Source organism: Phyllostomus hastatus, unplaced genomic scaffold (genome assembly GCF_019186645.2).
Source record: "Phyllostomus hastatus isolate PE091 unplaced genomic scaffold, TTU_PhHast_1.1 phas_scaffold_114, whole genome shotgun sequence".
Lineage (NCBI taxonomy): Eukaryota > Metazoa > Chordata > Mammalia > Chiroptera > Phyllostomidae > Phyllostomus > Phyllostomus hastatus.
The window spans coordinates 12,907,523-12,919,174 of NW_025334006.1; positions in this window are offsets into that span (position 1 = coordinate 12,907,523).

Here is an 11,652-nt window from a genome sequence, read left to right on the forward strand (position 1 = left end):
GACAGCAAGAGATAAAGATTTGTAGAAAACTAAAAGGAAATGGAAATCATACCAAGGTAATTAATATTTTACCAAAAAATAATGCTCTGAAAGTCATTGATTACAACTAAGCATGGTTCATTTTAAAACAAACATATTTATTGAAACACCAGTATTATCTCCAGTTATTTGAAAAGAGGAAGAGTACAGATATGGCCAGCATAGAAGCTTTATGAAATACTTTATGTGAAGAAGTAGCGCAAATAACAGATATATAGTTCTTTGAAGGTTATATCTAATAATGGAAATATATTGATGACAACATAGTATAGTAATTTTCAACAATTGGTAATTCCAGTCCCTTGAGTTTATTACTAGAACTTCAGGGTAAAACTTTGTTCTGTGTGGTTTCTCTTATGATTCAGTCACCAGAATATGGTAAAAATGGAGTACAGGCAATACAACAAAATGCAAAGATTTAAGGGCAAAAGAAGAATCTGCTGAAGGACTTCTTAATTAGCTTTTTTACTTCTTATAACTCTGAAATTTTTTTTGTCATGCCTTTCTTATACCTAAGAATACCTGAAAATTCCACTTTTGAAGTATTCTCCAATTTATCTGTTTCATACCTCCATACCACTTGGCATCTTCCAGAAATACTTTTCTAAATATTATTTAGATCTCAGAAGTTTCCTATAATTGATTATACACTATATTAATTATCTCAGTTCAGACTGCTATAACAAAACTAGCATGAACTGGTTGTTTAAATATCATAGTTATTTCTCACAATCGCATTAGAGGCTGGGGAGTTCAGGTCAAAATTCCACCAGCAAAACCTGTGCCTGGCGAAAACCCACTTCCTAGCTTGTAGACTGTTAGCTTCTCGCTGTGTCCCCCATGTCTGAGAGAGAAAGCTCAAGCCTGTTTGTCTTCCTATAAGAACACTTACCCCATTGTGGGTGATCCACCCTCATGACCACATCTAAATCTAACTGCCTCTCGAAAGTCCACATTCTTAATACCATTTCATTAGGCATTAGGGGTTCAGCATATACATTTTGGGGGGACAAAAACATACAGTCCATGAGAGTTAATGAAGAGCCCAAGCCAATGAACCACCTATAAAGCTTTTTGTACTTTATCCCAAGTATAGAATTTATCTATCTCATAAACATATTTGAATCAGAAATTGCATCTAGTTGTAAATTTGTTTGCTTAGATGGAAAATTGCTTGAAATTGAAGATTTATTTTCTTGATGCAATCATATGTGATTACCTTAATATGTAAGCCAATTGAACAACAAATAAATGGGGTTGTTATTGGGGCTGGAGGAACAGAAGATACCAGACGTAAGGAGAAGGTTCATAATTCTTTTTCTGGAAAAAGAAACTTGAATTTCAGGAAAGAATTTTGGTAAGAGAAGATGTTAAGCAAATGGGATATATTCTAGAAAAGATGACCAAATAGTTCATGAATATGGTAAGTTTTGAAGAAAGTTCTTGTTTGATTCTATGTGACTAAGTGGGAGAATTTTTATATTTCACAATATGAAACTGTAAGAAGAAAGACTAATTACTCAGCCAATTGCAGAATACTATAATTTTAGGCTGTATAATCACCTACATGTCAGCTGCCTTTGCATGAAATACTGAATTTAAATTGCAGGTATTGTTCATGTGTATTCTTCAGAATTCATCCCATTTCTCAGACAGATTCAAATACTAAAACATGACTATAGATGAAGGTAGTACTTATTTCTTGGCATTCATTTTCTTTTTTAAAGGTGACAAATTAAGTAGTACAATTTTCACTGCCTTTAGAGAAAATAATATAGAATAAAGGGAAAATAAAAAAAAGCTTCCCACTAATTGGCCTTGGAAACCACCTGCTCCTCATCTTTGTCTTCTTGTTATTACAAAATAAAACCAAAACACTCCTAGTAACTATTTTAAGAAAACTGAGACATTTGAAACGGAATCCACGCTGACTTAATGTGCTTCAAAGAAAGATAATGATTTTTCTTATCTATACTATAAAAACTTTAAAATTATAATTCTTTTTTTGAAAATGATTTTTTCTGTATTTTAAAAATGCATTAAGTGTAGTTGACATGCAATATTATATTAGTTTCAGGTATGCAACATAGTGATTAGACATCTGTATAACTTCTGAAGTAATCACCCCAATAAGCCTAGTACCCACCTGGCACCATACACAGTCATTACAATGTTATTGACTATATTCCCTATACTGTACTCTACATCCCTGTGACTATTTTATAACTGTCAATTTGTGCTTCTTCTTCCCTTCACATATTTAAGCTAATAAATATAAAGTCCCTGGAACCATATACTGAAAGTTGTTTTTTTTTAATCACATGCATCTTGGCATAGATTTCTGGTCACAAACACAAGGATGAAATGTACAAACATTCCTCAAACACAGCCTTGTGTCCCCCCAAATCTTGACGAAAAATATGAATTTTCTCAATCTCTATAGGTCTATGGGCTGTCTTCTCCCATAGATTCCATTTTTTAAGACCTTTTCTACCACCCTGGCTGGATAGTGTAGTTGGTTAGTGCATCGTTCTGATACAAGGTTGCAGGTTTGATTCCTGGTCAGGGTACCATGTATAAAATTCATCCAGTGAATGCATAAATAAGTGGAACAACAAATTGATGTTCCTTTCTCTCTTAACAAAAAAAATAACTCCTTTTGCATTAAAAATAATAATTTTTGACACATTAATTTTATAGTCAGAAAACCTTTTATAAATGTATCTGATATCAGAGATCTCTGAGGTGAACAAAGATTCATCACTTCTGAAGTGTTCATTGAGAGTCCACTATTACTTAGACACCATTCTGCACACTGGAGAGTCATCAGTAAAATAAATTTTAAAAATCTGCCTTCATGAAGTTTCCATTCTAGTAGCAGATGAAATCAATAAGTAATAAACAAATGAATAAAAAATAAGTATAATAAATGAAAAAGGAGTTGAAAAAAATAAGAGGGAAGTATATCACAGAAAATGACTTTTGAGTTAAACACTTTAAAAGATGAGGAATGAGATGTAAATACTAACTGGAATAGCTATCCTTGTCAGTTGATTATGAACAAAATAACCAACAGGGAGCCTATAAACACATAAGTGCTAAGGATTAAACCCCAAATCATTTCATCTGAATATCTGTGCTTAGGGCCCCAAAGAGATTCTAAAGGTAATCTATTCACAGTGAGGGATAAGAGCAAACACAACCTGTAGGCACTGAGATAGGAATGAACTGTGCATGACCAAGGGGAAGAAAGAAGACAAGACTAGTTCCAGCTCAACTGATTGGTGGGAATGTAAAATAAGGTGTGGCCAATAACGAAGATGAGGGTTGAAAATTGTCAGGTCTTTTAAGCCATACTAAAGATTTAGATTCTACACTATGGTTGATAAGAAGTCATTTGGGAAACTTCAACAAAGGAATTACATGATCTAACTTATATTTTTTAAACCACCCTGGAGGATGTGAATTTTAAGTTGGAGAGAAGGAAACCACTTATCTCCTTTCATCTCTAAGGCTATATCTCCAGCCTGGCCTCTCCAAAGAACATCTTACCTGTATATCTCACTGTCTCCTTGCTGTTCTCTCCTTGGAACACTCAGATCTGTTCCTTATGAAGCATTGTTGATTTGTTCACACTCTACCTCCAAGTACCAGTAAAGAGAATTGCTTGGCTCTGAGAAGATTAGTAGAATCTCCGAGATGTTATAACTGTAAACTGGGCCTCTCTGAGTTTACAAGACAAAAATCCAATCACATAGTGGATTTGCTTTAGACTAGGAGTCCTATGCACCTGAAAAATCTTCTTGGGGACCATCTTATTAGCCCACAAATGACTTCTTCCTATAATTTGCCAAAGAAAGCCAGCATGACACAAAGAAACGAGACTCCTTGTAAGCAAAAACAGAGCAAGAAGAAGCAGAAATAACAAACAGAACACTAGAACTTCAAGCAGTGTGGTTATCAAAAAACATGACCAAACAAGGTCTAATAAGTTTTAAGAAATGAAAGACAAGATTAAAAATACTTATAGGAACAAGTAACAAAATTAATGACTTAGCAGATTTTTTAAAAAGAGCCAATATGGACTTTTGGAATGTAAAACACAACTCAAACTGACACTCAAAGACATTTAGGAGATTGGGCAGAGTTAAATAGAAAATTATTGAACTTCAGCAAAGGTGTAATTAATTATCAAAAGAAAGTTAAAGAGTAGATAAATGAAAGTAAATAACATGGAGAATAATGATATGTAAAATCAGAGTTTTAGAAGAAATAGAGAAAAACGATGTGAGAAAGTGTTTGAAATCATAATTACTCATAAATCTCCAATACTACTTAAATACATGAACAGATTCAATGAAAATCCAGCAGGTTTTTAAAAATCCACACCTTAGAATGAATAACCAGTTTCTCAGTAAAAACAGTGTAAAGCATTAAAAAAATCAAATGATTCTTTAATGTATTAAAAGAAACCTACTACCAGTCTGGACTTGTATACCCAGTGTTGTGTGTTTCCCAAGCAGAGTGTGGAACGAAGCTTTTTGAGAAAAAGAGCAGTTGAGTGTGCTTCAAGCAGCTATTTATTAAAGAAATTTTGAAAAAAAAAAACTTTTCAGATGAGCAAAGTTCTCCAAAATGGAAGCTGTGAGATATGAGAATGTATGAAAATTATTCAATAGGCTTTTAAATATAAACAAGGTGTTCATATAAAACAAAAATTAAAAATTATCTTATTCTGAACAAATGTTATTTTAATCTTTATTAACAATTGATAATTCATTAAAAGATAGCATTAACATACATAAAATAACATAACTCTAGGAGGATAAATGGACTTAAACAGTCTTAAATTTTCCATATTTCCTGAGTGAATAATAAAGGTATTAATTAAATTTGCATACTACTAAGCAAATTATGCATGCTATAATTTCTAAAGCAACAGCAAAAGGAACAAAATAAAGTTTATACCAGGTACAATAGATGAGGGAAAACTAAAATATTGAGTAATAATAATAAATCTCAAAAATATGAATGGAATTTTTAAAAATACAGGAAGAACAAAGATAAAATATTATTTCTGAAGAACTAATGCACAAGGGATTGTTGTAATGAATAGAAAATATCCAAATAACTGCATATTTATAAAAGATACATCATAAATATAATGATATCCATGGTTGAAAGCAGAGGCAAGTCCATGTTTTGTGGGACTTGAAATTTATACAATTGAGGGAACCAATAAGAAAAATAATAAAAATTATCAATGTAGCATTAGGAGCAAAAAGGAATATTTATACAGAGTGAGAAATTCAAGATTTTAAACATGTGCAAACATTGCAAACATTATATATCAAGGGAAATAGCAATATTATCATAATTATTACTGCATATTATAATTTATTATCATTATAGTATAGATAGTTAATTTTATCTTACACTAGCATGGTTATTATTTCAAAATAACATGCAGATTATTATTTCAAAAAATAAAAGTTTTAGCTCCACACCTCTTAATGTAGCACAACTGCCACATCTAGAACTTTCTCTGCCATTTTGGGCACAGAAGTGCTTCTATCCAGGGGCTAAGCTTTTAGGGAGCCTCAGCCCTTTGTCTGTGTCCAGATCCTCATCTTCCCTGCTGAGTCTACCTAGTTGATCCTTACAAAGGGGAGCAGGTTTGAACCCTGGGTTTCCCTGGTCTCCAAGCAACAACTTAGCCAGGTCTCATTCAGATTTCTTCTTGTGGGAAACTCAAGGTCCTGATGCTGAATAAAGTCCAGTAGGGACAGGTTGTCACTGGGAACCAGGGCAATAGGTGCCTGTTGCTAGCTGCTCTCCAGTTGGCTGAGAACCTCAACGCTATAGAAGGAAAGAAATGTCCTAGAAGTCAGTGTTAAGAACATGAATATTATGAAAGGTGAAGAATAAAAACTTCAGGATCAGTTGGATACCTCTGCAAAACTTACCTACATCTTTATTTCTTTAAGCAGTCTTCATTTCTTTAAAGGTACAGACACACACAACCAAAACTGATCTTGAGCAAAACTAAATACTAATTGCATTCAGTTTTCTGTCTCAAGTACCAAAAAACTCAGTGACTCTTTTAGATTAATAATACAATATTATTCTTACTTTTAATGTTAATTGCTTCTCCTTGTTTCTGTATTTTATAGTTTTTAAAAAGCAATTATATAATAGTATTAAAACAGTACATTAACATTTAATTTCTTGATTATAAACATAACCTAAAAGAATGAATAAATTAGCCCTGGCTGGTGTAGCTCAGTGGATTGAGCTCGGCCTGTGAACCAAAGGGTTGTTGGTTCAATTCCCCATCAAGGCACATGCCTGGGCTGCGGGCCAGGTCCCCAGTAGCGGGTGTGTGAGAGGCAACCACACGCTGATGTTTCTCTCTCTGTCTTTCTCCTTCCCTTCCCCTCTGTCTAAAAATAAATAAATAAAATCTTAAAAAAAGAATGAATAAATTAGTTTTTCTGTAAAGATCCAGTAAGTAATACTGACATTAACAGAGTAAAGTAATATACCTTTTGTTTCTAGCATATGGCAGGCTTTCAAACAATACATCTACATTGAATTTTATTTTCTTGAGTGAAAGTAAAGCATCACTTTTGGCAGATTAGCTGTGTTACACTCTTTTCCCCCCGGAGAGTCACCCATGGCCCTTACAAAATCACTTCACTGTATTTTCCTTGAGAATTTGTTGTCAGTAACTCAAACTGCCCCACTCTGATGTCTAGCACTACTGAGCAGCAAATCATGATATGACAAATGTCATTCATCAACTTGATTGTTCCTACTCAACTCTCAGCATTTTCTGAAGAAGGTAATCCTGAAGCCCTTTTTATAAATGAACACATTTCCTTAGGTAAAGACAGTAGAGCAGTCCCTCTAGAATTCTGGGACCACGTTTTTAGGAAAGGCCATATCATATTTTTTATTATTTATTTTTAATGACCTTACTTTCTTCTTCCATTCTTCTTTCTTGTGAATGTTTATGAGAACAAATATATCCATAGGCATCCTATTCTATCAGCCTTCCACCATTCAGTGAGCTGACTTGTCACTGCTTAGATGCCTGGGTACCAAGCTGAGAGTCAGAAACCCTGAGTGACTGCCAAGTTCCACGATTGTGTGGGTGTCTATCCTATGATGTCTCTAGATATTGTCCACTTGAATGCATACATTACTAGTGAATACAAGAACTGGATTGGTAGATGTTATTTTTTCCCTCAAAATGTTCCTCTAAGTCCGTTTATACTGGCAATGTTCTATACTTCTGCAAAACATATGTTGAAAATAAACTGATCTCTGCTGTTAAAAATGAGGAACTGCCCATAGGAAGTTTTTGACTACAAGGAAGTATGAGGTAAGCTTTGGGGAGACAGGTAATATTCATTCAATTTCTTGGTCTGGGTGCTGGTTACTTTCAAACGTTATTTTTTAATTAAGAAAAGTTCATTTTAAAAATTAATTTCAAATTAGAGAGCAAACAAAGAAATATTCAACATGCAATTAGGTACTTGAACTGAATTGTTTTTCTGGTTACTGGCATGACTTTTATTAAATATATAACTAGCCAACATATATTTTTATTGGGAAATGCCATCATTTGCAAAAGATTTTAAATTCCTAAGGTCCAAATTACTAATTTGGAAAAGTAGTTTTAGCATCTTAACTATATACAAAGATGGTATATTTTGGGGCTAATACAAATGCCATGGCACATGATAAACTACACAAGTCAGGAAAAATCAGGCAAAGAAAAGCAATCAGATTCCCTTTATAATCATTGATGTTTGAGTGTCTACTACTTGCCAAAATCTTCTTTCTTACTTCAGTTGCTCTAATGATTTCTATTCAGCAGTTGAATAGTTAGGTTCCTAATACAAAGAGTCAACAGAATCTTTTATGTTTGAAAAGAAACAAATGTGAATGATTAAGTTACATTAATCATAATTAATTACAATGAAAAACTAGAATAGAGGCCATGGTTTTTTATATGTAATGGGCAAGAATAATTTTCATTTCATTAGCTACATTTTTCCTATTATAAAAAAATGTCAGGAAAGCATTTTTAATGTTTTATTCTTTATCAACATTATTGATTAATGTTTAATATCTCTAATACAATAGGGAAGCATTTAATGTCAGTGTTCACATCTTATGAGTGATTTCAAAAATAGATAGAAAACATTTTTTAAAAAAATTATCTATTCATTTTAGAGAGAAAGAGAGTGTAAGAAAGAAAAACATTGATTTGTTGTGCCAGTTATTTACACATTCATTGGTTGCTTCTTATGTGTGTCCTGAATGAAGATCAAACCTGAGACCTTGACGTATCAGGAGGAAGCGCTAACCAGAAGAGCTACCCAGCCAGGGTTTGACAGATTATCTCACACACAAAAAGGTAGATGATTATTTACTCTTAGCAGAAAACCAGTAGAAGATTTTTTTAAAGAGGTATTATTACAGAAGTGATATATGTAGTCAGCAGAAGCAACATATTCTTGGTCTTTCTCTCTTAAGAAATAGAAGTTTTCAGTTTAATTTGTCAAGTCTGGACTATTGAGCATCACTTTTTACCTCTTCATTTCTCTTTCAAAAAAAAAAAAAAATGAGGGCACTGAATGTGAAAGTGCCCTGCTGAATTCTACATTCAGATTTGCCCAGGGCTCTATTTTATAGGGCTCACTCACATTTTGACCCTTTTCCAGAACTTTTCCCCAGAATCTTTCATCTCTTTTGGTTCCACCAACTGGAGCCCCTCCCTCTGTTTCCTAGAGAATATGAAATGTGCTCCTGCTACCAAGTCTTGGCTTTAAAGTAGATGACCAGCATTAATTATCTATTCCAGGAACTCCACACGAAGGATCTCATTGCTAGAATATTGGTGTTAGGATCTTCATGAACCCCTTCTCCAGTGAAACCAACATAATTGCTAAAAATTATAAAGATAACCTAAGCCTCTGAAAATTGTCATATTGGTGTATAGTAAATGCAGAAACATTTATTTCAGAAAATCTACTAAGTCTTGGTAGAACAGCTAAGGATCCGGCATTTCAGTCATGATCCACCCACCTCCACCCACATTCACTGTGATGAAAACTCTACTCAAAATTGATTCAGACTCCCTAAGCAGTTATGGGTTTCAGCTTTCATGATGCATTTTTCTATCTCATCAGATAAAATCTACATTTAGTAGCAGTTCACTCATCAGCCAAGAGAAAGAGTAGTTGGAAAGCTTTGTCACTAAGTAAAAGGATATTACAGGTGAAATTCATGTGTCATCTGGAATTATAGACAGTGACTAGATTTAAAAATTGATTCAAATAGCCTGATTGCTCGCCCATAAGAGAGATCTTGCTTAAAGGGAAGCTCCATTTAATTGGCACCTACTATGGGTGAGGAGGCAAAGTAATAATACCATAAAAAATTTTGTCTCCAAGAGGTATGGATATCAAAATAAAGAGAAGAAGTACATAGTTAAACAACCATATACATCCATTGCATCCAAACAAATAAAACGATTCCTGGATATAAATCACAGGTTCCACTTGGGAACTTAAAAATTCATATACATGTCTGAGAATTGTAGAACTATGATGTATTGATAGTGGAAATTAAAGAAAATATTTATGATTTTAACTATAGACAATTGTGTGATCAAAAATTCCCAGATGATAAAACAATGTTGTTTTGCAACTGTCACAGGCAGAGATTCCACAACATCGATTAAAATTGCTAATAGGCTCAAGAGAAACAAGTACTTCTATCATTGGGCTAATTTAATTTTTGTTCACTTTTTTATTTATGTCCTGACTTTCTTCCTCCTACTGGAACACTAGAGTGTATGCTTCTTGAAGGCAAGATGTTTTTTTAATGTAATGTCTTTAGCTAACACTACAGTTTGGTGCATTCCATAACTATGTTTGAATGAGTTGTTTTCACCTTGTGCAATCCATGTTATTATTTTATAACCTCAGTTCATATGTGAACAGCCACTATAACTCCTGCTATTCCCTACACTTGACACAAATCTTTGCTTATGCTTTAGCCTTTTTAGGTCCTTTGCCCCTGATCCCAGCTACAGAGTCCCCTTCATCAATGCCTTATTTCAGCCATAGCATTTTCCCTCTGCACTCTCTCCTATTATCCACTTGTTGTAATGCTTTATCTGCAATTCTCTCCAATCATTTCTATCACATTTTCTTTGCAATGCCATCCTTTTCAACATGAATACATTCACACTCAATTTTTGCCTCAGATTATTTGCTGCTCTTCTCCCTGACATTTCAGTTATTTATCAGACTCTCTTGCTAATTTTTATTTTGCACTTCTTTTTATGATCATACATGGATGAGGTGTGAGAGGGTAAAATAATAATTCCACACAGGTGGAATAAAATATTAGGGAAGCAGTAATTTGAATTTACATTACCACTTGACCACATGTCTGTCACACTAGAGAACATTGGTTTCTCAACTTTTCATTCAATAGCATAATCAATGTAGTTTGAAAGGAACCAACCTAGGAAGCTCCAGATGTCTTTTGTGATGTTTAAATATATTGTGTGCAAGGTCAAGCAGAGCCAAACTCAATGACTGCATTGATCCTTTCCAATTTCTTTTTCTCCCATTACATTCTAGTCAATAAACCCTTTTCCCACATTAACTCTGGAATCCTTTCTGTACAATAGCACATAATTTTTGGAGTAATTCAGTAAGGCCTCACAGTTAGTTTTAGAATTCTTCAATTTTGTTTTTCTTAGCTTCTGGAGTTCAAATATAAGTTTGAATGACAATGAAGAAAGCAAATCATAAGCTGGACCAGATTCTGTTGAATTTCAGGACACTCCTTCAGAAACAGCCGTTTTGATGTCAGAGCCTTTTTATTTATTCTTCTCTTCTATTCACATCTATGTAATTATTTGTCAAAAGTAATTAGGTGAGCATCACGAGTCTACAGATTTGCGAAGGACCAATGTACACACGTAGTTCTCTCGTGTCATCATACAGGGACCTTTAGGTCGTTGGGTGCTAACTCCAAATGTTACCACATTTTCAAGATATTTCTAAGCCAAGTAGTTTTTCATATACAAGAAGCAACAAGTTCATTTGTGCCATATTTGGTAAATATTTCCTGTTCAATCTTAATTTTTAAATGCCCTCCCTCAACTTTTGAATGAGAATCACTTTACCTCTCAGAGATTCTTTTATGACTGAAATAATTATGATAATGGATACTTTTCATTTCACTTGCAAGTGTTTCAAGGACCTCATGAATATAAAGCAATACGATTTAAGCTGTGATATAAATAACAATTATACAGGATTTGTATTCAAAAAGAGCTTACGCGATAACGAAAAAGATAAGAGATTTATAATGAAAAAAGGCAACATTAGAGGTAGGGCATGAAAATTTCCAATAAGTGATTTTACTAATAAGTGCTTTGGGAGTTCACAGGGATGGATTACAAAAATGACTGGGCAGTTTAAATTAAATTTTTAGTCCTACCATGGAGCAAGCAAAATGAGAAGAACATTTATATGAGAGGGGCTGGTCTAGCATAAGTGTCAGAGTCAAGGTAGCTGA